The 25,545-nt window shown below is 47.7% G+C and overlaps 1 long non-coding RNA gene across 2 annotated transcripts in view; it reads right to left on the reverse strand.

The window, feature by feature from the left end:
- Window positions 1–25,545, reverse strand: part of LOC109282976 (uncharacterized) — a 163,496-nt gene that overhangs the window by 39,324 nt on the left and 98,627 nt on the right. For both annotated transcript variants that reach the window (XR_009455115.1, XR_002089998.2), the window contains exon 4: window positions 8,120–8,182. This is a non-coding gene — a long non-coding RNA (uncharacterized LOC109282976). The remainder of the gene's footprint in view (window positions 1–8,119; window positions 8,183–25,545) is intronic.

Raw genomic sequence — 25,545 nt, forward strand, 5'->3', positions numbered from 1 at the left:
AAAATTAGCATCGCATAATTGGAGAGGTTTGTGAGATGCACAGCCAAATTGCTGGGAAACGTGGTCTTCGTTTTCGGTACGCGCCTGAGCAGTTAACTGTGGGCTCAGCTCTTTTGCCTGGAAACTTGGTCAAAAAAGGGAGTCGTTTTTATTTATGTGCTCGGTCCTCACCTGTCGTGAAGGTACAGCCAGGGTCTGGCAGGCCCGTGCTGCCGATTCAGGCTCCTGCTCCGGGTGACAAGTGCTGAGCTCGCCAACTGGGCCGACCACTGCTCCGCAATAAAAAGGAATTTCTTCTTTTGAAAACCAGAAGGAGGACAGCGCCATGAAGGTGAGATTTCCCCCAGGGAGAAGGCCAGGACCCAGGTACCTCACCTCCCTGTACGTCCACACACCCAGGCTGTGCCGCAGCATGCTGATCCAGATGTGGAGTCCCCCAGAAAGGTGCTTGCTTCCTTTCTTTCTTGGGACCACCCATTCGAGTGCTGTGGACCAGGTGTGACGTGTGGATCTGGGTCTACATTTCAGGAGTTTGGGTTCACTCCGTTATCTCCCACCAACTCACACCCCTGCCTTTTCATGGGGAAGACGCTGTTGTTCAGACAATAAGAAACCTGGAAGGAACATCCCCGCCAGAGGGGGAAATCGGGCAGTGTTTCACAGCTGCATGCTCTTGTTTCACTATCACCTGGACGCTTCCAAGCTGCTCCTGGAAGTGTCCTCCTTCTCTATTCAGGCTGGACGCTGCAAGACTGTTTCAGGCTGGACATAAGGAAGACTTTCTTTACTATCCGAGCTCCCAAGGTCTGGAATAGCCTGCCAACGGAGGTGGTTCAAGCACCTACATTGAACACCTTCAAGAGAAAATTGGATGCTTATCTTGCTGGGGTCCTATGACCCCAGCTGACTTCCTGCCCCTTGGGCAGGGGCTGGACTCGATGATCTCCTGAGGTCCCTTCCAGCCCGAATGTCTATGACATCTATGAAAAATCTATACTCTGACTACCATGGAAAGTGCTAAGAGAGGAGCATCGAAGAGGCACCAGGACAAGAGAACCGTCCACCAGAAAAACGGGCCGCGGATCCTTCCCGGGACAGTGGGGCTTCAGTAGCAGCTAAATATTATTGATGATTCCCTGCCAGCGAACACTTGGCTTGGCGTAGCATGTGGTAAGCCTTGAAAAGCCGCCTCAGACCTTCAGTTGGATGCTTTAGATAAATATACAGAATAACATTCGTAATCTCTGTGCAGATTCCAGGAAATGGCAGCGGCTGGCAGGTAGCAAGGGCAGACGGGGGCTTCTCCCCACGCACAGCAGAGACGGCTCTTTCTTTCGCAGTGTCAACAAGGAACGCCAAGGGATTTCACGCAAAAACACAGTGCGCTTTGATGCAGAAATGGGCCGCTTTCGCACCGGGCCGCTCATGAGCTTGGGGTTTTGTGCACTGCCCTGCACTGTTGCTGCTGAACTTGAAAAGTGGCTTTAAAATACCCTGGCTTGTATGCAGTTCGGCAGCAGCAAAGACTCTAGCTCCAGTAAGATCTGTGTGGTTCGGTGGGGTTTTGGAAGCACTGGGCCAGGCCCAATTGCTCGGGAAGAAGGTAATGGTGAAGTGGCCCCAGGGTCATTGGTCCCTCTGGTACCTGGTGCCCAGATGTTGGCACAGCACCCTGGCTGTCAAGGGGCTGGGGCTGCTAGGGATTGGGCCAAGCTAGTCCATCCCCTGGCACTGTCAACCCGGCAGAAGCAAACGGAGCCTGCTGATAACACCATTGACTTCCCACCGGGGAGCTGAAACTTGGCCACCAGCCACTGAGCTCCTCCAACTCTGCATAGCTAATCAGCTCAGGCACATCGCAGAGTATCCCGCCATCTTCCTCGGCCCATGGAAGTGAGTAAATGACATGATTTAAAAAAAAAAAAAAAAAGCCATGAGTTTCTGAGGGGTCGGTGGGAAACCCCATTATTGATTTCCTCCATTCAATGGTCATGAGCCTTGAAGAAGAGGAAGACCCCTGGGGCTTCCTCGACACGAGAGGCTGCCTTGCAGTGGTTCCACCATCTCTTCTGGTCGGCAGGAGACTAAAATTAAGGCCTAATTACTTCAGTGAAGTGCAGCCATGCTGGAGAGACCCCATCTTCAACTGATGGACGGGAGAACAGGTGCTGGACAAACACGTGATAGACAAAGGCAGACCAGACGACGCCAGGTCCTTCGTACACCCTTCGGGAGAACGGGATTCCAGGTTGCTCTGGAGCGTTGGGCTGCAAGCGAGAGCGAATGGATAAGCCCGAGATGTTTTTCCAGGCAGGACCAGCAACTTGCGGCCCTCAAAAGGAGACACCGTAAAGAGGCCAAATTTTCACCCAGCGCTAAACACTGGGCCCTAAACAGATCCCTTCAGTTGGCCATCCAAAAATCAACAATCATTTTTCAAAACCGTGCCCTCTACCCCTCTTGGAGGCTCGGCGTTTTTAGGTCAAGACATAGAACCCAACGGGAAGTTCCAGTAGGTCCCACAGCAAGAGGAAAAGTTGAAATAACCTTCACAAAACCGAAGAGGCCCCGAACTCATTCTGATTTGGCATTTCAGACTCAAATATTTTAATATTGCACTTTGTTGAACAGACCTGAAATGCTTCTTTTCCAGTCAGTTCAGCATTATACCGTGCTCCCTGGTTGCGGTGCACCGCATTGTGCTGTGCTCCCTGGCTGAACTGTATTTCCCATCATGTTCCCACAGTCCCGTGCGTCCCCATGATGCCACACGAGTGGGGAGAGCACACTGCGGGCACCCCAGCCCGTAGGTGAGCTTGGGGGTCCAAACTACAATTCCCACGAGGCAATATGCTGCAACAGGTTAAGCCAATTTAATACTGAATCAAAGCAGTCTGAGGTTAACTCAGTGATCCAAATTATTCTGATTTGGGTCGTGCCGTGCAACAGGAAATATTTCACTCCAGTTTTCGCCAACAGGAAATGCAAATATTTCACCCAAATGAATATTTTTCCATTGAAAGCAGAGGGTAAAGAGCAGAGTGGGCATGTGCAGTGCTTTGGTAGGAGGGCAACCCTGCTCTTCAGATGAATGCGGAACTAGTTCAGGGGAATAAAGGCCTCTGTTCCCATTTTCAGAAAAAGCCTGGTATCCAAATACCTTTCGGATGCTGTTGAAAGAATTTCCTACCCGTAGCCAAATCACGGCACTGGAATGTTAACATTTTTGCACTCTAGATATATTTTTATTTGACTATTCCTGAGCTATTTCCTCGCTCCCATCCATCACAACACCGACAGGCCCATTTTTTTTCCCCCTCTAGTTTTTATAGAACTAATCTTTTAAGTTTTGTTAAGTTGATCTTGGCTCCAGGTACACACCCCACATCTGTTTTTCTAGGCCCTGCTATTTGACTCAGAAAAATTGTGTTTTAACTTAATTCCCCCCACTGCTACTGTCAAGTTAAACACACGCACACACGCATGCACACACATACGCGTAGAGCGCCTGCAAATGCTCGTGACCCATCACCTCTCAGGGCTGGACGCTGAAAGCTTGCTACGAACGGGAAAAAAAGCGAGGAAGAATTTCTTCTGTTTGCTTGTATTCTCCAGGAGAGCGCGGTAAGAACCGATCGTGTCGTTTCACTACAATAAAGGTCTGGCCGTGAAGACCCCAATTCAGGTCTGATGCCAGGCCTATTCAAAGCAAAAATGCAACCCCCAAATTATGCGCCCAGTTAAATCAGTGGGACAACTCGTGCCGAGATCCACATTGCTTCAACTGCCTTCCTGAATCCACGTTAAGGTAGTCAGTGGAGGTCCTTATAGTCAGTGGAGGTCCTTATCCTCAGATAAACACCCAATGATGCCAATGAGATTTGGGCTTAAGTACTAAACTCTTCATTCCTGATACTTCAGCAGGGCTACTGATGTGGCTGTTCAATGTACCTGTGTTAAAAGGACCTGATTTCTGCAAAGCTCCTTTGCCCGAAATCTCTCTCCAGCTCAGTGCCCAAAAATGGAGGTACTCAAAAATCCCTTGCCAGTGTTGGAAAGTTAGGGCTTGGTTTCTTAGTGCCCTTGTTCAGAGCTAGTGAGGCATGCAGGAAGGACAGGCCTGGTTCTTATTTCAGAAGGGGACAACTCATATCTTGCTGAGCAGCTGCTGAGTTTGTTTGTTCCCTTCTATGCCACTTGGCCCATGAACCTGAGCAGGTCTCTTCCAGGCCTTAATCCGCTCAACATGGGCGAGTAGAAAAGATCGTGGCGTTCAGAAAAGACCATGGGAATCAACTAGTCTGACCTCCTGCATAGCACGAGCCACAGCATCTCCCCCAGCGATTTCTGCATCGAGCCCATCACCGTTGCTTGAACGACATGCTCTCCTTTAGAAGCACCGCAACCAGAGCGAGATTGACAGAGAACCTACCACGTCCCTTGCTAAGTTGTTTTGCTGTCTAATTACTTTGCACAATTTTTCCATGTGGAATTAGTCTAAGGTCAGCTTCCAGCCAATGGATGCTGCTATGGCTTTGTTTGTAGGTTAAAAAGCCCTCTGGTTCTCATGCATTTGCATGCTGCTGTGAGAGTTTGGATTTCCAACACTACAGGGAGAATACTTTGCATTAGCAAACCTTTGCATTGACACGTAAGTCATGAAAATATTTCCCCTCTTACAAGGTTTTGGAAAAGTCTCCATGTGTGTAAGGCAGAATTCAAATGGAAAGGCTTAAACGTTAAGGTGTTTGTGCCAGTATAAAACACTGACATTACAGGATCTCAGAGCCTCCGCAGCCCCAGGTACCACAGAAGAGAATAGGAATGGAGGTTTTGAAAAACATGCATTATCGGCATAACCCACAGACCTGCTGGAGTTTGATTACTGGCTTCAGGGACAGCAGAATTAGGACAATACTGGTTGCTTTTGCAAGACCCACCCTGAAGATCTGAACAAGAGTACATGCTGAGGAAGTCAAACAGCAGGACAACTAGAGAGCTATAAAAGCAGTGGCATTTCCATATGAACTCCAAGGAGAATCATTAGGGCAAACAACTAACATTTTGGGAAAAAAAAGAATAAAATATTTGTAGTATCATATATCGTTCATACAAACCCGCTTGTTGCAATTAAAACAGGTTAACTCTTGGGGAGGCGGGGGCTCTTCTGTAAGTGTTTTGGTTTGCATTATTGTGCTTCGGTTTGCAGAAATTCAGCTGGATTTGATGACAATGTGCTCTTAGGGTAAGACAAGGGCAAACGCCGTCCTGGTTTGTCCCATGTCGCATGCGACCCCTTAAAAAGGGGCAGAGTTTTAGTACATTCATGATCAATGTACGGAGGTTAATCTTACTTTGTTCCTAACTGCTGTGAGCACTTGGTGTTTTTCAAAACCCTGCACAAATGCTTGCTAAATTAACCCTTGCTCAGACACAAATCCTCCCAAATCAGGCTCCAATCCAGCCAAGCACAGTGGTCTTGCTTCGGTGGGTGTCAAAGCTGAGGTTCCCCTGACAGAGCGGGTCATCATTTCTCGGCCTCTTGAAGGCTCAGATCAAGCATAGCCTGTGCTTACCTAGGGGAAATATCGTGATCACCACGGTGGCTTCCTAGTTGCTCCTGGGGAAGGCTGCGCTGCTGGCATGGGATAGTAGGTAATGCATAGTTAACCTTGGCTTTATGCCCACTTTATGGAAATGGGAAACTTCTCCCTAGCTTGGTCCTGGGGCCTTAGGGCTGAGGGCAAGCAAAACTCGGGGGCATCCGAACCCGAAGCCTCCAGGCTTGGGCCTGCAAGTAGGATGCCCGCCAAAGGATTTGGGAACATCTGAAGGGCCAGATGGGGGTGGAGGATGTTTGCCGGGAGTAAGGCCACTTATGGTTCTGGACTGACACGGATTTGGAATTGATTTGACCAATTTGTCTGGGAATACAGAAAATTTAAAAAAGGGTCCACGGCAGCGAGTGGCACAGCGTAGAAGCCAAACGGTGTGGCTGAATCAGTCCCTCATGGTCTCTGCTCTCAGTGAAAGCAAAAGATCCCAGCCCCTAATGTAGTGCATTGCAGTCAGTGATTCAAGAAAAGACACTGCTCCAGATGCAGGTTTGTGTCACTTCCTCCATTCAGCTGTTCTGTCCTGAGCCTGGGAATCATTTGCAAGCATTAAAAGGGCCAATCTATCGAAACAACGTGTGCAAGAATGATATGCTGATACTGCTCTTCTGTGTCCTTCTTGTTATGCACCTGAACTATCCCAGCTCTGAAGGGGCGGAGGTGGGGAGAAAAATTAATGTCTTCTAACATGCACCATATGCTTACAAAAAACACCGATGAAGAACAAGCCAGATTTTCTTCCTGGAGACCGGTGTGTATTGGAAACTCTGCTGACCACCTGGGACCAGTGCACCGGTTGCCTCGCAAACACTTCAGCCATAATAACTACAGTAAGAAGCCCATAAAGTCAGAGGATGGATACACTGACAACATTTGGGTTGCTTTATGGCTTCGGCTGCAAGGCCCCACGGAAATGAAAAGCTGCTATTCCGCTATGCGGAAAATAGACCAAAAACGTGCGAGGTGGGACAAAGCTCTGCTTCTGCCGCTAGTCACTGAACTGCTCCGGGAGCTGGATTCCCCATCTGTAAGGGGGGCTGGCACGTACCTCCCAGGAGAGTGGTGAGGTTTGGCATGATTTTAAAGTAACCTCAGCGCATGTACCCACTGGAGGACAAGGTCTCTAGATGCTGCTTCATTAGGTACGCTCCTCGGGGGGGAGGTTTCAGGAGGGGTCCTAGATTCGAAAGATAAAGCAAACATGTCCCTGTTTCTAATTAGCTTATTGTGTCCCATAACACAGCAAGTCTACAGAGCACAACTTGTATCAGAGACACCATTAGACCCTCCAGACTGATTCATCCCACTCACTCCCTTTCCTCCAAAAAAATGCTTGGGAAAACAGGTGCATCTTGCAGCACATGAAAGAGCCCAAATCCATGCTCTGGGGAACCGAAGTGGGAAAGCACTGCAGCACACACACAGATGGCATCTAACTTCAGAGCTACACGAAAATCCCACAGGAATTATGTCCAAATATTCCTTTTGTCACTAGATTACCCGCAAATGAAACCAAAGAGGAGCCATGTGTTTCTGGATGTAATCAAATACACTCACATAATGGGAGTGGTGGATTTAGTACTGTGAAAGGAGCTGTAGCAGCAGGGCAAGGGCAGCACGTTGCAGCCACATTGTGAGCAACCCCCAAACGCCATCCCGAGTGTGACCCGAGAGCAACCCTACAAGGGCCGGTTTTGCAAGCAGACCGTTATCTTCCTGCGTCTCTCCAAAACCCGGTAACGAGGCAACGCCTTCTGGTGACAGCGGTGATCTTTTGCAATCTGAATAATCAATTATGGAAAATAAAAGGACACCTGACGGCCAGATTCACACGAATCAAACGGCTACGACCTGGTGTTAAATTGCACTGCCCCCTGACTTGCGTTCGACTTCCACCAGCCACTGAGACGGTTAAGTACCTGGACTCGCTATTCAGATCATAAACCAAACCCAAGCCGAATAAACACGTTGGCAGCAATTATGATGAGAATCCAAGCAGCATTATTCTCAGTCAACTGAACGTCACTCCGGTCTCACCATCGCATGATTTGGGGAGATGCGACGTGAGTAGGACAGAGCATCCAAGATCATGGTGTTGCAGCGGCATGTGTTCATAGCTGTGTCAGCCCACGCATTCGTGGACCAGAGCTGCCTGTATGTTGGAGCTGGAACTGGCTTGCTACATTTCATGGGTTTCAAGTTTTCCTTTTATGCAAGTGGTGGGTGCAGGGGTTTTGCTGGTGTGTGGTGGAGCCTAGGTTGCATCCCAGAGCTTTGAGTTACTACGGCAAGAGTGACAACCGTGAAGGTGTGGGCTAGTTGCACGATAATGCAACGCTGCTACATCTCACGAAAGGTGGGAACAATCTTAGCGGAGTTGTCATAACAACACAGGCCGGGTTTCATTGCACTTGTAACCCAAGAGAAACTATTAATATGCCGATTCCCATCCATAAACAGATGTAGCCGAACGCTCGGAGTGTGCGAAAAGCTGAATGACTTACCATATGTTGCGCGCGATGGCTTTGGTAGGAAGTCCGCAGAAGATCAGCTGAACGGCGTTTCTCCTGTTGAGACAAAACCAAGAGGTGAAAAGAAGAAAAGCACCCCTAAGCCAGAAGATAATCACAAGGACGCATTGTTTTAAATCGCGAGGGGACGCAGAGCGTGGAAACACGTGACGAATGAAGCAAACACAGACTGGCAGGGTGTTTAGGCTACAGTGCATCTGTCTTTTTCCAAGGCAAGTTGAATGAAAAAACAATTTATGGGGACCTCAGGATTATTACAGATGTGCCGGAAGAGCCCCAGCAGTGTGCGGAGAGAGCTTTCACCTGGGGCTGGGGGGGAACCAGCTTGTTTCCAGGTGGAGGTCAAGACACTGGCCGAGTTCCAGTTGTACGAAAGGCAACCCAGAGGTGCAGCCTTGAGGGCTGAGTGATATGGGTGCTGAGGCATAGCATCAGGCCAGAGAGACCTATCCTGCTTTTAGTGCAGTGCACAGCATAAAGTCCATTGCAGTCCCGCCATGGGGCAGACGTGGCAGCTGGTGCAATGCAGCATCAGGCGAGGGATGCAGAGACATGAGTGCTGGTCTGGACCCACTGTCTGCCACTAGCTAAGGCTTTGCCTCTATTTCCATTCCCATCTTTCCTCTGCCTACTTAGGTTGTAAGCACGTTGGGGTAGGGAGGATCTTGCATGAGGGGCTTGTGCGCTGCCTAACACAGCGGGGTCCTGGTATTAGTTGGGGCCTATAGACAGCAAAATAAATCTGCTTGTGCTTATGCTGGGTACTCCAGATGTCCACCAGTGCAAGAGCAGCAGGCCTGTCACTGAACACAGATGTCTAGCAGTGCATTTGTAAAGCTTGTTACCGCACGGAAAACAAACATCAGCTGGCACTGTCAGCCAGGTACCTCCCAGCGTCTCAGAGCCGAGTAAGCTCAGCCGTAGTAAGCCCTCCCAAGTGCCAAGAGTTGCCGTCAGAAGGTAGGATATTAAAGCACGCAACAATATTGACTGTGTGTGGAGCACGGGCTCTGAGAAAAACCACGTAAAGGCGAGTTATTGCAAATAAAAGCAAAGCAAAAACAGCTTGAAAGTCCTGCACCGTGACTATTAATGAAGCGGTGGAAAATATCAATCATTGCATCGCCTCTGAAGCTAGAAGAACGAGGAGACTTTATGTTCCAAGCGTCAGGAAACCGCAGGGCCCTGGTGCCTAGTGCTGAAAAGAACAGTGTTTGGATCGCAAGGAGGGAAGCAGAGCTCTCTGAGAAGAGACAGCCAGAGGGAGGGTTTAAAAATAGACACTAAGTTCAAGGGGAAAAAAAGGAAAGCAGTGGCTGGCTATTGTAGCATGTGTAAGCAAGGATCAAGAGACTAGTCTCCAAAAGACTTGCAGAAGTCTTAACCAGTTCTGTGGCACCGGGGGCAGGGGTGCCCGGCTTAGAAGAATGTAATGGGATCTAAGCCCATCACTTGTAAAGCATTCATTCAAGTTTACCCTGAGCTTTAGGATTAGTTGCTTTTGGGCTGGTGGTTGCTCTGCGGTCCAGGACAATGGTCCTCAAACTTTTGGCCAGTGGGATCTCATTGGCGGGGCTGGCCCAGGGGTTTCATCAGGTCCCGAGCAGCCTTGGCGGGCATCCGTGTGCCGGGATTGGGCCCTAAAGTCCTGTGCGCCACCTACCCTCTGGGATTGGGCTCTGTGTTGTCCCCACCTGGCCCACGTGCCGGGATCAGGCCCCAGGCTATACACCTGATATAGTGCACTGGACCATGCTATCCAGCCTGTGGAGCTTCCCATGGGTCCGGAAATTTGGAATCAAGGGAGCACCTGCTGCCAAATTTTTGGACCCGACATGACATCAGGGAACGAATCTGGCCCTGGGTGGTGGGAGTTAAGCATCCCTGGTCTTGGAGAAATAACCTCATGGAGTCTGTCTAGTTCCCGCTCCCCATTGTCTGTGGACACAGAAACTGGCATTAGCTAGAAACAGTCAACAGACATACATACCCCAGATTAAATGGGTTGTTACAACTGAACTTCCCAGTCCCTCGAGTAAGGTCAAGGTTAAGACATAGGTCAATGCAGAGATGAGCAAAGACATCTTCAATATCCTGTGCAAGGATGTAGATCCATCACAAAGGCGCGTATGATATATTGAACATATACTGAATACACATGCTAATCCCAAAACAATTTCTCTGCAGTGCTTCTGCATGCTAGAGTATCAAATCTAAGAGATCATGAGGAAGGAAATGAGTTTCTACACCCCCAAACTTCAAAAGAGCCTTGGGTACCAACAAGGGTCTGCCATGCACACTAATGCTGGGATACCGTCTGAAAGATGCAGATGGCCACACATCAAACGGGAGAATTTCTCCCTGTGGCACTCCTGGTATTTGTTAAGGGAAAATGGGGTGTGAAAGAAGAAGAAAAGGCCTGGCTGATGCTCCTGATGAAGCTGCCTGGTTTTATAGCCCCCAGGAAATCACTTCCAGTTCTGCCCGCTGAGAGGATGCCCTCTGAACTAGCATCAAGCCTGAACAGAAGTAAGCCATGCTAGATGCAGCAGGCGCAGCTGACAGAATACGAGACATTTCACGCGCAGAGATACGTAAGTGTATCTATACATGAGCCCTTTCTCCCAGCTCGCTTAGATACATGAAGGTCAACCTCCTTCAGCATCCAGGGGCTCCAAGTCAAAGGAGTTAGACGAGATTATCAAGACTATCTTTGCGAACGGTGTTAAGCAAATCAGTAATGGCTGCCAGTGTGTAGTGCAATTTGCTCCGCCAAAACGAGTTGCGTATTTTTGGTGGGAAGTCCTGTGCCCCCTTTGCATCACGGACATGATCCTGTGTAACTAGAGGAGCACTGGGAGCATGGCAGGTAGCTCAGTATTGTCACTTGTAACGTCTAGCCCAGGGGCGGGCAATTATTTTGGGTGGAAGGCCGCTTATCAAGTTTTGGCAAGCCATCGAGGGCTGCATGACAGGCAGCCAGGGGCAGATAAATATTAATTTTCTAAATTTTTTAGGGGCCCTGCAGGCCAGATAGAATGGCCTGGCAGGCCGCTTCTGGCCCCCGGGCCACATTTTGCCCACCCCTGGTCTAGGAGCTCCAGGAACAGGACACGATTGCATTGGGGGCCTCTGCCCCAAAGAACATACAACTCGAGTTGCTTTGCCTTCCCTTTTGTACAGCACCAAGCACATCAACCCCCTCCTAGTGCCCTGCCCTGCCCACTGTATAAAAAGGGTTAGGAGAGCCCGTAAGGCGCAACCTCATCTCCAGGTCATTCATGGCCCCTTCCCTACATATACATTATATTGTCCTTGCAAAGTCATTCACTCCATCTAGATCTTATGAGTCCCCTAGCTCCAACAAGGCTTTTGATACTGCTGGTGCTGATTAAAACAATGTACAAACGCCTTAACATAATCCTAATGGCAGAGGAGCTCTTCCTGCCAAATCATCACCAGTGGAAATTTTCAAGTTATTTATGCACTTAGAGGAGAAGTGAGCTTGTTTATACATGGCAGCCTTGGTACTGCATCTCAGGGAGGTAATTTAAAGCTGAGGCTGGACTTCACACAATGACCGCCTTCTTAAAAGTAAATGTAGCATCAGCTCGAAGTAGGGGGCTTTTCCCTAACAAAGAATAGCATTTGAGGGCGTTAAGTAGTCCGAGTCGAGATGAAGTCGCCTGACCAGGTACAGTTAAGTCACTATGTTGGTGATGCAAAAACGAGGTGATACATTCTTTAATTCATTGCAGAAAAGAAAGACTCGCTGTCAAGCTTCATTTGCTTACTGGTGGTGGGATATTATACCATCAAAACCAACCCACTGAGCTGTTTGTTTTCATCTCTGATTGTACCTGGTTTTGCTGCTTTTGCTGCGTTCCCCGGCCAGGCAATCAATTTGTGATAGATGGGACCTGTCCCCTCATAAAGTGTGTTGATTTCGTGCAAATTGTATGAATTCACACTCAGGCCTCTGCCAAGGGGGCTTAATAGGACGTTGTGAGCGGCATGATGAGATTACTGCTCTTTTTAGTGGATGCCTTACATGAGCACCTTGCTTTCAGCGAGGGACATCTGGGCAAGCAGCTGTGAGACCAAGATCAGTGATGACTCTCAGAATAGCGTGTTTATGTCCAGGGAAATGCTAAGCTCAGGGAAGTCAGGTGCTGCACCTGCGTATGGATAGAGGTCATTTATTACCTCTGTTCTTGCTCCAGCCTACAAGGAGGAGGGAATTGAAGCCACAAAAAAATCAGACTTGTATTTTTTGGTGCCAGAGCTACAAAGGGCTGGCTAGTAAGAGAACCGAAGTACCTAAGCTCCTCGCTGGCTTGACTGCCAGGGTGCTAAGCAGTTTGGAAAGCCCCTGAAACAGCTTGGAAACACTGAATCTAAATGAAGATTTGGGATTCCCATTGTTTGGGAAAAGTTGATGTTTTGTTTCATTTCAGAATTTTGTTTTTTAAATTTATTTTAAATGTTGGACGGTTTCACAGCATGGATTGGCCATCTTCCAACTGTGCTATTTCACCTTTTGGATCACTCAAGATTGGCTGGAAATCTCACGAGAACCGGCCTTTTGTGCGGGACAGCTGTTGCTGTGCTACCACCTGCCAGCTGGACCCAATGCAGCGCGTGAACAGCGAGCTTCTCCTGGAATCCTTGGCCAGTTCCAGTGGAATTTAATAGTATAGCAGCAGCTACAGACTTAGAAAATAATGGAGAGTGGGAGAGGTAACAAGATGGGCACTGGTAGAAAGTGGCAAGACTCTGCTCATGAGGTGTTGGTGTTATTTTTTTCTTAATGTACAATACATCTGCTGTAAATTACAGTCCCCCTTATTTCCAATGGAGGCTAGAAAGGTATTCCAGGGCAAACATGGCTGCCATTTCAGAAAAGGATGTTAGCAAATCAGCCTCATGCCCACACTGCAACAGGTATTTCCTGGCATAATTTCATAGGGTCCTGTACATGTCACAGGGTTTAGTCCTCATTCAATTAAATAGATTTATAAAATTTAAACTGGTTTATTTTGGAGTGTTGCATCAGTGTTTTCACGTACTAGATTTTTGAATGAATTAAGCTTTGAAGCGTCGCGTTAGTGTTTGCACGTACTAGGTTTTTGAACAAATTAAGCCTGGCCCCTCACTGGCGCTGCAGGAGAGCGGGACAGTCCTGTGCTGCCCCCCCAGTCTGGAGCCCACCGTCCCAAGCCCTGCCATGCAGCTGTGGGAGAAGGGAGGCGGCACATGGCACAAGAAAAAAAAAAGCGTCAGCAATTCAAAGGGGTGAACTACAAAAAAGCCATAGCACAATCTGGTGGACAAAGAGACTTATTACACATCTTTGAGTGCCTTTGTGTTTGCACACAACAAATCCGTGGATGCGTTGCTTTAATTTGAGGTGAGCCAAACTAAACTATGTCTGAGGACTTTTAGTTTAATGCACCAGAAAGACTTTTAAAGTGTCTGGAAAACCCACTTGTGCAAATAATCATGCCATTCCAGTGCAAGAAAGTGCAAAAAACATGACATGAACAAACACCCATAAAAGCATAGGAAGGCCCTGCTTTATATAACCTGCTGCCATCACAGATATTTATGTGAGTGGAAGCTCCTGAAAACATAACCTGCCCTCACAACACTATCAGGATTTTAATCCCACCATCCTCAGAGTTGATATGCCAGAGTTGATTTTTTGAGAGGCTTGGAAAGATGCAAGGTATAAACTACAAGTCTTAGGGGCAACAGTGTTGAACCAGTTCTTAGGCTGTACCATCATATAATAATAGCTTGTAAAGGCCCTCAGAAAAAGCAGCTGGCACTCGGATCCCAATTCCAGCCATTTAGTCTGTTTTTCAAGAGAATTGCTGTGATGGCCTCTTAATGAAAGTGGGTATTTTTGCTGCAAGAAGGGCATCACTCAAGGTTGACGAAAGGACAGTGTGCATTTGGAAACCTTATGGCAAAGGGACAAAATCCTTCCATGATACTGGATTCAAGGAAGCTCCCTTTTCTAGTGTACATTGGAGATGCCATCAAGAGCTGCGCTCCAAGGACCTTAATTATCTAGAGTAGCGCCTCATGCCACAAGGTGGTCCCTTTGGGACTCCAGGAGTAAAGGTGTCAATTCTGGTCCTGATATCGTAGAAATGACCCCCTGACACTGGAATCCAGATTTTCATGTCAAAACTGGCTCCTGTGTATGACTAATGGGCTGTGCCATGACCTAGGTCCCAAACCACCTGGACTTTGGCGCTAGACGTAGAACAACCTGAGCGCCAAGATCCAGCCGATTTTTACTTTCAAGTAGCACTGAATGCAAGAGAAATAAATGCCATTTCAACATATGATGGGACACAGATTTCTTCTCCCCCTTCTAATACTGCATTTCTGGCAACCCTTAAGACACTCTTTTAATAAAAGGGAGGCCTTTCTGATCCTGACTGTGCTGATTTATATGGTGAGTGCAGCTATTCACGCCATGGGTGTTGATCAGAAGAGTAAAAGCCAAAAGAGCCCGAGGCTGGGGACGGGGTTGTGGAAGTTGAGAAGTGATTTGGGATGAGTCTGCTAGATCTGCTGATCAGTCCGAAGGACAATTAAGCTTCAAAGTACAGAAAGCAAGTCCAATGCCAAGATGAAGGCATGATGTGTTACAGCGGTGTCAGCGGGCTTTGTTGCTGGCAGCTGTTATACATCACTGTTTCCATTTTTCCTCTGCCTCTTAACACTATTTCAACCCTCAGCCTAACAGTTCATAGAAGCATTAGCTCAGCACGTGCGGATTAAACTCTGTCTCCCAGTGACAGAGAAAAGGTGACACTTGGTTTTCTGATCTTTGAACATACATTGCGAATGTAGGTGGTAACCTGTCCCTTCCCAGGAAATGACTGCTGCTCAGGCTTTGCTCAGGTTATCCATTTTAAAACCACACATTTGTCTGCATTACACACACCAGGGCTTTAAGAACTATGTGGATATATGGCATGGCTTCCCTGCATTTTCTTTCCCCAAATTACCAAAACTGAATGCACACATGAACATTATTGTATTATAGGCCCACATGTGTAGAGAGGTTGCTACCATCTATGCATAGCGAGCAGCAGCCCGCGTAGACTCACACAGAGGGATTTCCAACTGCCTCCCAAATGATAAATCTCACACGTGGTGTAGGATAGCTGCCATGTTTCCTGGTTTTCAGAGAAGACACCGTTTTATAGATTACTGAGGAGTAGTGTGGTGCTAACAGAATGCACTCCTTTTTGTTGGGTTTGGGCCTGATTCTGCAATGTTCACTTACACATATTGCTGGGTACCAATTTTTGGACAGGCATTTCAAGATGGCCTCTCTCTCTCTCTCTCTTTTTTCTTTACAAGTTTATACCTTTTTTCCTGTAGAAAAATCATATTTCTGCATGCATCTCAGGGAACCCTTCACCTTCATCATGCAGGGAAAGAGTTCCTTTGACCAGGAACTTTATCAGGGATGAATCTGGGCCAACGACTGCAAAGATGGAGAAGGATGATAAATAGGAAAGTAATTCAGTTCCTAGTCATATGTTTGGAAATGCATATACACTTTCTCAGCATAAGAGCAGATGGAGGCAAAGCCAGGAACCACTGGAGTTAATGGCAAGGTGCACTTAGATTTCACTGAGACTAGCCCCAGTGGCCCTGAACTTTGAGTATATCTACTGCCTGCTCACTCTGGCAGCTGGAGGGAGGTGGGTGAGGGAAGAGCAGGTGACATTGTTCCAACAAAGGAGGTCTAGGGGCCATGTCTATGCATGTTTCCTCTTCGTGCAGCCATGGCCATGGGAGTGTTTTGCTGCCTGGAAGTGTCATAGGTAAGATGGTCTTAAAGGGAAGCATGTTTTTGTCTTCTGTGCTTCACTGAGGAGCACAATGAGAAACTTTATTAATTAAGGCTTCTAGCTTTATTGTCTCTTACAGTTGCCACTAAAATGAAGGATCTTTCTGCATATGGATAAGAGCAGCCACCTGCGCGTACCTCTTAGCAAAACTGGCTAACTGCGGCCTCGGCCTCACCATGATCCACTTGCTGGGGAATTGGCTCCGTTTTGGGACCCAGAGGGTGGTGGTTGACGGGAGTCAATCATCGTGGTGTGCTGTGACCAGTGGGGTCCCACAAGGCTCTGTCCTAGGGCCTACACTATTCAACATCTTCATTAATGATGTGGACATTGGTATCAGAAGCGGACTGGCCAAGTTCGCCGACGACACCAAACTCTGGGGTAAAGCGTCCACACCTGAGGACAGGAGGGTGGATCCAGGCTGACCTCAACAGGCTCAGTAAATGGGCGGACAAGAACCTGATGGTGTTTAATGCCGAAAAATGCAAGGTTCTCCACCTTGGGAGGAAAAACCTGCAGCATCCTTACAGGCTCGGCAGTGCTACACTGGCTAGCACTATGGATGAAAGGGACTTGGGGGTCATGATTGACCACAAGATGAACATGAGCCTTCAACGTGATGCTGCGGCTAGCAAAGCGAGCAAAACGCTGGCTTGCATCCATAGATGCTTCTCAAGCAAATCCCAGGATGTCATTCTCCCCTTGTACTCGGCCTTGGTGAGGCCACAGCTGGAGTACTGCGTCCAGTTTTGGGTCTCACACTTCAAAAAGGATGTGGAGAAGTTTGAGAGAGTCCAGAGAAGAGCCACACGCATGATCAGAGGTCAGGAAAACAGACCTTATGACGAGAGGCTGAGAGCCATGGGACTCTTCAACCTGGAAAAGCACAGGCTCAGGGGTGATCTGGTGGCCACCGATAAGTTCATCAAGGGTGCTCATCAGGATCTGGGGGAATGTCTGTTCACCAGAGCGCCCCAAGGGATGACGAGGTCGAATGGTCACAAACTCCTCCAAGACCGTTTCAGGCTGGACATAAGGAAGAACTTCTTTACTGTCCGAGCCCCCAAGGCTTGGAATAGCCTGCTGCTGGAGGTGGTTCAAGCACCTACTTTGAACACCTTCAAGAGACATTTGGATGTCTATCTTGCTGGGATCCTATGACCCCAGCTGACTTCCTGCTTGTGGGGCAGGGGGCTGGAAGTGATGATCTTCTGAGGTCCCTTCCAGCCCTAATGTCTATGAAACCTCTTCTCACTCTGCTTCCCAGGAGAAGCCAGGATTTTGCATGGATGAAGGCTAGAAGGGCCTCTCTTGTCATATAGTCTGACCTCCTGCATAACACGGGCTGAAGCATTTCAGGCCAAGAATCAGGAGAATTTTGTTAAAAATTGCACAAAGGAGACTTTTTGGGCAAATACACAGGGAAAACTAAGATATAAACCCTTGGCTGATAAGCTGCGTGGCACCAGTCAGATACAATGAGTGTCTGCACAAAATGATAATGGCCAATCAATGACTGCAATTTCCTGGCTGGGTAGCGACATAATCATTATAAGAGGACACGAACTGGGATGAATAATGCACGTGCTATTTTCTCTACAGAAGCTAATTGGTTTTATTGGGCAGAAGGAATCCTCTTGAGATGGCTTGGTATGTCCTAGCTTGTTTTTAAAGCTACAAACAAAGCACCACGACGTGGAGACATTTTTCTGGATTTCTTTTCTCTGTTTCCATTGCTCATTCTTATTGTAATTGCATCTCTGCCTCAGTAGCTAGTATTTTGTTCCAACCTTAATCCTGTCTTCCTGGGTTTCAAAGCTGCAGCAAGAACATTTCCTTTCTCCTTCTCATTCTTCTCGTAACCCCCTTCCGGCTACGAGCTCGGGTATTTTGTTTCCGTGCCCTTGCTTGGGTATAATTTGGTTTCAGTGAATATTTTCTGGCAGCAATTTTGCAAGATCATCTGACTGTGTTGTCTTCAAACCACAGCTGCTCCTTTGCTCCCAACTTCGTCCCTCCATTTGTGGATGCTCAATGCTTTCCCCAAATTCCCATCCAAATTCTCTTGTGAAATCTTCAGACGCTGGTCCTTCCCAGCTGGACATGAAGAGGCCGCTTTGCTTTTGCGTTGCTCTGGTGCATCTTCTGTGCTCACTTTACTGAGCCAAGGGGATGATTCATAATCCTCAACTTGCCTGCTTCTCGTCAAGGAGTATTTGTGATCAGGTCATTATTTCTGCAAATTTGGTCTTCGTTCAAGAAATGTTTTTTTCATTTTTTTTTTTTTTTTTTTTTACTCCGTGGTTTCATTTGGCAATATTCAAAATTGTGGCTGCATTGCTACATTGTGATTGGTCACAAAGCTTTCTGCTTTCTGGCTGGATGAATGAATGCGCACGACGCTGCAGTCCAGATACGCAGGGAGCGTTGAAATGCATTTCTCACAAATTTGTGTATTCAAATGAGCTTTGGCAGTAAAACTCGATCATCTTTCATGATCTTTCAGGACCCACAAAACAAGACGGTATCATTTCAAGTACTGGTTACTTCTAAACCTGGCACCAAACAGTCCTCGGCAGACACGGAAGCCCCTGCCTGTGTAGGGCAATGCAAGACAGCTCCCATCCCAAATTGGCGACAGGCTCAGAAAGGTGAAATAAAAGATTGGAACGGGACAGCTATGGACCGACTCCTCTGATACGGGGATGTTTTTGATGAGCAAACATGTATGTTCTGGCACACTCGAGTCAGCTCAAAATCCAGGGCATTTAAAAGATACCAGAGCAAAATCATCATATTGATTTTGGTTTTGGGCAGAATCCCAGGCCTCTAATTAAACTTCGCTTTTCAGCTGGAGACTGTGGCTAAATCCCAAGTAACTGTCACCTCCAATGGGTCCACTGGGAACTTAAGTCAGTATAAATGGGGCTCCGTTCAAGCCCCTTCATTCCTTGTTCCTTGTCTTTTCTAATTGCCAGACCTTGCAAGCCAGTGAAACTAAGGGTCTTCATACCAGCCCTGAACTACCACAGCACAGGAATGACACCGCATGGCCACGCTATACTACACGCTGGAGCTCCCAAGTGGATCACACTGGGGTATTTTGCATTCCTACGTTAGGATCCCAAACCAGTCGCTCCATATCTGTTGAGTGGGTACATTCTTCCTTGTATTTCAGGAGGAGCAATATTTTCAGCAGACCGCTGCTGCCTGATGATTGGAAAGGCAATTTAAGGGGAGGCTTCCAGTAGCTTGGAATAAAGCTCCATTGCACTACATTAAAAATTAACTTTGCTGTTGAGAGCCAGACAATTGCACACTGAATGAATAATGTTATTTATTACGTTTAGCTGTGAATAAGTAACGCCTAATCATAGCTGCACTTTAAATCAGCGCTGGCGTCAAGCGCTCCGCTCCAACCATTCTTCACGGAAAATGTTGAGGGGGACTGAGGAGCTGGAAGTGGAGAGAGTGCGAATGTGTGAAAAACAGTGGATTTGGTCACAATAAAGTTATATGGTCTTGATTGTTCATTTGGCGACTAATGCTCCAGCAACACTTTGCCTTTGGAAAGCAATATTAGCTCCCAAAAGACTGGCGAGGGGTTGAGCTGCTGTATGTGCTGGAGCAGCTTAACTGGGTTTTTTATGTCATAACATTTTTTAGGATAAAAATGAATGACGAAGCCGAGGAAGTGGGATGGAAAATTCTAATTTTTTTTTTGGTAGAAAACCTCCTGAAAGTAAAAGCGTTGTCAGTTCAGTTGCTAGGGTTTTTGAAGTCTTCCCCAGGGTTTTGTCTGACATTGAAAACTAAACCATTGTTATGGGAAATGTGATGTGGAGAAACCTCACTTTCTGAGAGGTCTCCCACAAACAATCCTTTGCAGCTCTACCCTTTCCTCTCCTCATTTTGGAGGGGTGTCAGGAGCTTCATCCCTCCTGTTCCCTGCTGATTATACAGCAGCCAGCATTTTTCTCCATCGCCCCGGGGCATCTGGCAGAGACACAGGAACGTATCCTATCACTGAACACCTTCCCGTTCACCGGGAGTCTGAGCCCCAATGTTGTTGGCAGCCCAGAGAACAGATCTGATTTGCTATATCTAGAGCAGGGGTGGGCAAAATGCGGCCCGGGGACTGGATGCGGCCCGCCAGGCCAATCTATCCAGCCCACGGGGCCCCTAAAAATGTAGAAAATTAATATTTATCTGCCCTGGGCTGCCTGTTATGCAGCCCTTGATGGCTTGCCAAAACTCAGTAAGCAGCCCTCTGCCCAAAATAACTGCCCGCCCCTGATCTAGGGAGATGCATGTGAAAGTGAGATGCAACATAAAACCCTCGGCATCGAGCAGCTGGTTTGCAACTGCACCCTGTGCCACCAGGAATATCTCCAGTCTCCGAAGGCAAACAGCTATGAGTCAGGCCATCTTAATCTGCCGGCAGAATTTTGCTCAGATGATCGGTGAAAAATAAATCAATATAAGGAAACCCACTCAAAATCAAGTCTACTTGAAGACTCGGGGGGCACTTGCTGTTGAAGAAGGTCTCACCGGTCAGAGCTAAAATTAGTTCCCTTTAATGCTTTTTTCACGAGAGCCACGATACTCCAGAGAAACATCACCTTGGAAGGCCTGTTATATGACTTAAAGAAGCCCAAACATCTGTTAGTTTGGTACATGAAGTGCTGGAGACATATAGCTCCTTTTTAAACCTCTCGGCGAGTGCAGCTAAGTGTTCCCGGTTAAACGACCGCTCTTGTCAGCTATTTTATCTGCTTGAGTAGGAAATGTTCAGTAAAGTGTGGAAACAGCTGGCAGAGCCAGTGCCTGCCTGTGCTAACAAGAACATGTCTTTGGGAAAGCAACGCTGCTGTTTTGCTGGCCATTGCTAGCTTGGCCATGAAAAGTTCAGGCTGGAATATGAAACAGGTTTCCATGGCTTTAAAGGGTGAGGCTATCCTAACCTACCACAGTGGAGGCCACAATGTTTTTGGTGCCACAAATTAAGTGACGTGGGCTCCTTGAGTGCCACCCCAACCCCCTTTCCCTGCCCAATCTGCTGCTCCGCTTTCTGCTTCCTGCACTGTACTCCCTGCCCAATCTGCTACTCTGCCTTTTGCTTCCCACCCTGTGCTCCCCGATCCATAGATTCCTGGATCCATGGACATGAGGGTGGGAAGGGACCTCAGTAGATCATCGAGTTCGACCCCTTGCCCTGGGCAGGAAAGAGCACTGGGATCAGACGACCCCAGCCAAGTGCTTGCTCTATTTGCTGCTCTGCTTTCTGCTCTCTGCTGTATCTGCAGCTGCGCTCCCTGCTCCCTGTTTGATCCGCCGTAGGCCAATACCGAGGTTGCCCCTCACCTAAGCTATTCAGGTACAGAAAAAAAGGAGCTACCTCCCTTAGTACTTGGCTCTTATATAGATAGTGCTTTTCATTGGCTCTCAAAGCCTGTTATCTAGTGCTCTCCCCATTTTACAAACAGGGAAACTGAGTCATGCAGAAGAGAAAGGACTGGCTGGTGGCTACCCAACGGGCCAACACCACAGCTAGTAACAGAATCAGGTTCCTTCAAGCCCTGGCCACTAGACCACAGCACTTTCCTGTAGAAGAAAAGCTTTAGACAGATGAGATTGAAATGAAACACGTTCAGAGCCTTTTCTTAATGCTTGATTTAAGTCTTATTCTGCTGCTTAATTAAAAATGGGATAGGAGAGTAGAGAAAACCTATAGGGAGCTGGGATTCCAGAGATTAGTGGCTTAGTAGTAGCACTTGTATTATAATGAATCCTTTGTGTGCAAGAGGGTTTTGTTTTTTTGGTTTTTTTTGGTCCTCAACAGCCAAAGAGGTTCTGGGAAGTATACCCAGGTTGCAACTTTTCCCCTTGGCCTGTCTTCCAAGAGCAATGATTCTCTTGTGAAACAGCCCTGATGGCGTTCAAAGGGAATTCCCCATACTGATCCTCCCACAAACTATTTCACCATTTCTGTTGTACTTCCCGCCACCTCACAATAATTTTACCTATCGCTAGGCGCAGCGCGCCTTGTTGGCCAACCCTCAGTTGACTTCTTCGGTGCTGTATCTATTTAAAACGGTGGATTCCAGTTTGACCCAAGTCATTAACCAGTCCAGGTTTGGACCCGTGTCCGTATAACATTCACATTGCTTGCCTGGGTCCAGCCTATGCATCAGGGAGTCACCTGTATGTACCGTGCCAGCGAGGCATTCAGCTCACTGGCAGCACAGCAAATATCCTAGGGGTTATAACTCTGTCTCACACTCATCATAACAGCCTCAAAAATGAGATGCTGTTATACTATTGCCCTCTCTCTTTGATCTCTTCCAATGGAACAGGAGCACCAGAATTTACATTAGCATTTAAAACCATATGAAACACTGAACAAGCTCTACCTTGGCCTCTCAGGCAGCTGTGCAGAATAACAACCCAGGTCTTTTAACTCAATTCCATACGTTCCTCCAGGCCCATGAACAGGAACTTTATGATACACTGGAAAGCATGAAGTATTAACTGTCAAAACGCTATACTGAAATCATTGAGAGCCTGAGCTATTTCCTCGTTGAGGTATGTTTATGTAAATCCAGATAAATACATCTAAATGCAGGCTTTCTTGAATTCTAGCAAAGTTGATTAAATCTGTTTGCGAGACGTGCTAGGCTCCATGTAACCCCCTGAACTCTAGAGAGTTTGCCTTCCTTCTCCACGGGATACTTTGCTATATTTAATGGCAGAGGTTTTCAGTAGAGACTCTCACTTTACAAATGCTAATTAAGCTTTTCAATATCCCTTTTGGGCAGGTATGCATTAAAATCTTTCTTAGAGCGAGGGATTATCCGTTTGTTCTGTAAGCCATAGAGGATAAGTGATTCAGTGCAGATAATGGGCTGGTTCGGTGGCAGATTCAGGATGAGAACCGTCTCCCGGAGCCCTGCTCTAACTACCCAGTTACAATGCTGTGCAGGACTAATGGATGAATTTTATAATAGTGGGACACAAATGCAGGTCATGCATGCCCAGAATAGGCCAATTAACTAAGAACCTCAAGGTGGCAAGTCATCCCGTGAGGGCTCAGTGATTTGTCCACACTGAGTGGTTATAGCTTTAACTGCACTCTGGTACAGATTCCTTACTTAACATGCGAGCTTCCTTCTGTCACGAAAGGGGTTTCAATTTTATATCAAATAATCGCTCTGCGTGGCTTGTCTGAGCCAAACATTCCTCCGTACGGAGTTGCATGGACTCACTCACACTTTGGACAGGCAGCCCAAAAGCCCTGGGCCCTTCTGGAGCAGGGAATCCAATGCTCAACTTGGTCTTTTCTTATCTGCCAGGTCAATAATTTCCCCACCCGACAACCTCCTTTTTTTAACATACATGTTCTTAAAGTTTGTGCCCAAATGTCCTTTCCCTTCCCCTGTGCCTGTATTGCAAAGTGTGTTTGGACTAATGGCAAGGATGCATCGAGCTGTTCTGTGGCTGGCCATAGGATTGGACATGCCTGTTTTCTATTAAAGGCTCTGCTTGACTTCAGTGGGAATTTGGCTGGAGCCAGTTTCAGGACCCTGCTTCCCCCTCCTGCTCATGGCCCGGCCCTTAAGCAAGTGCTTCGCTTCCAACCGAAGCCAGGAAATCTCAGGACAGGCTCATGCTTCACTGAATCTGGGCCTTTGAATTGATCATTGTGGCTCCAAAGCAAATCTCTTGGCAAGAGATTTCCGCTCCCCGCACCCGAGTTAAGCAGGTCTTTTAAACAAACAGGGCATAGCCAACCTAGTACCTCATGGGGCAGCAGCTTCGCTCTGTTTCTGCCTCCCGCTGCACCGTCTTGGCAGATCTCCTGGGAGCGACTGTTCCTCTTCCTGCAGAAGTAGGACTCATTAGCTCCATCTTCCATGCCTGCGAGGTGCATGTGGTAGGGGTGGGGTATAGGGATCTCAAATAGGGAGTTACCTGTAGCTCCCCGGTGGCCAGATGCATGCAGGGGCTTCAAGACAAAAGGGGGTTGCCACAAAGATTGGCAGGATGGGGTGCAATGCAGCAACGCAAAGTCAGCAAAGTCGCTGCACATCTGGGGCAGGTGTAAGGGCGATGGCACTCAAAGCCCCCAGTGAGGGCTCTGGCAGAGAAGTGGGGATTTTTAATTCTCCTTTGTATTATTGTGGAGTTGGAGCTGCTTTGGTGCTTCTTACTTTCCTAGACCTATCACGGCCGTGAGAAGGATTTAAGCCATCACTGCAGGTCAGTCCAGCTGGTAGCTAGTGACAGGTGAAATAAATACAAGAAGCAAGTCCTCAGAAAAGCTGTATGTGAGCAATGGCCTTCAGTGCCGTGTGTCATCACGCACATAAGGAAGTGGCTTACCACCTGGCTGGCCAGGCTGTCTGTGGCAAAGCTACCCCTTCACTGCAAAGCAACGTGCGTTCTCCCTCATCCTGCTCTAACTCCCTGCCAAAGCCTAGGAACTGCGGTTTTTACTGGGATGAAAAGAGTCAAGGCAAACGCAGCACTGGGCAAGTCACTTAACTGTTCTCCTACTGTTTTCCCCCCATCTCCTGTCTATAAAAAGACTTCCCTTCCTCCCCAGAGGGAGCAGAGGGGAGAACAAGTCAGTTCAGGTTTGAACACTGCTGTGTGCATGGGGAGTTTGAATCATGTCGGGGCCCGGTGATGGGATTACACCCTGGTTAGATCCATTCCTCTAATGGGCCCGTGCTGTTTTTCCAGAAGAGAGCACAGACTGCGCGTCTTCCCTGCAACAGGCTGCAGCAAGTCAGGCAACGAAACAACTGGCTGCCTTGAATGCTGCCGAGCTCTCCCAAATGTCGAGCTGCTGTGCACAGGTAACAAAGGTGTCTTGGTTGCATTGCAAAAGCCAACGGGCCAGGTTCATCCCTAAGATAACTTTGGTGAAGTCAGTGGAGCTGCACCACGGATGCGTGCGGCCCCATTCTGTCTACTGGAGACCAATGCTTCCTTCAAATGTTCCTTTATTTATTCCACTAGGCTGTGTTCAGTGTATCGATTCAATCAACTGTTTCTTTAACCATAAAACCAGATGTGCCCAGTCACGCACCATCTACAGTGACTGAATTGATGCCATTTAGAAAATGTGAAATAAAACAAAAAAAAAGAACGCTGAGTTGTGCTGAAATGCGCAGAGGTCCCACAGTTTCCTAGGTAAATGGCTTTCCTTTTGAATCACATTTATTTTTGTTACCTCCAAAGAAATGCTCCGCTAGCCACATTTCTTGGAAACCCTGCTGAGATCTAATGGGCTATTTCTGATGTGAAGTCCCAGTGGCCATCCTAGGGGACAGGCCCAGCGCACGGAGGCAATCGGCAGCTTCTACCGCAGCGCTGGCATAGCACGTGCTGTTCTTTGCTGATGCAATTAGTGACCCTGCTCCCAAAAGGGAAGAGGCTAATTGTCTACAAAACTGTGACAGCCATGTGGACTTTGGGTTATATTCTGGGCTCTCCCATGAGACGTGAGAA

Source organism: Alligator mississippiensis, chromosome 10 (genome assembly GCF_030867095.1).
Source record: "Alligator mississippiensis isolate rAllMis1 chromosome 10, rAllMis1, whole genome shotgun sequence".
Taxonomy (NCBI): domain Eukaryota; kingdom Metazoa; phylum Chordata; order Crocodylia; family Alligatoridae; genus Alligator; species Alligator mississippiensis.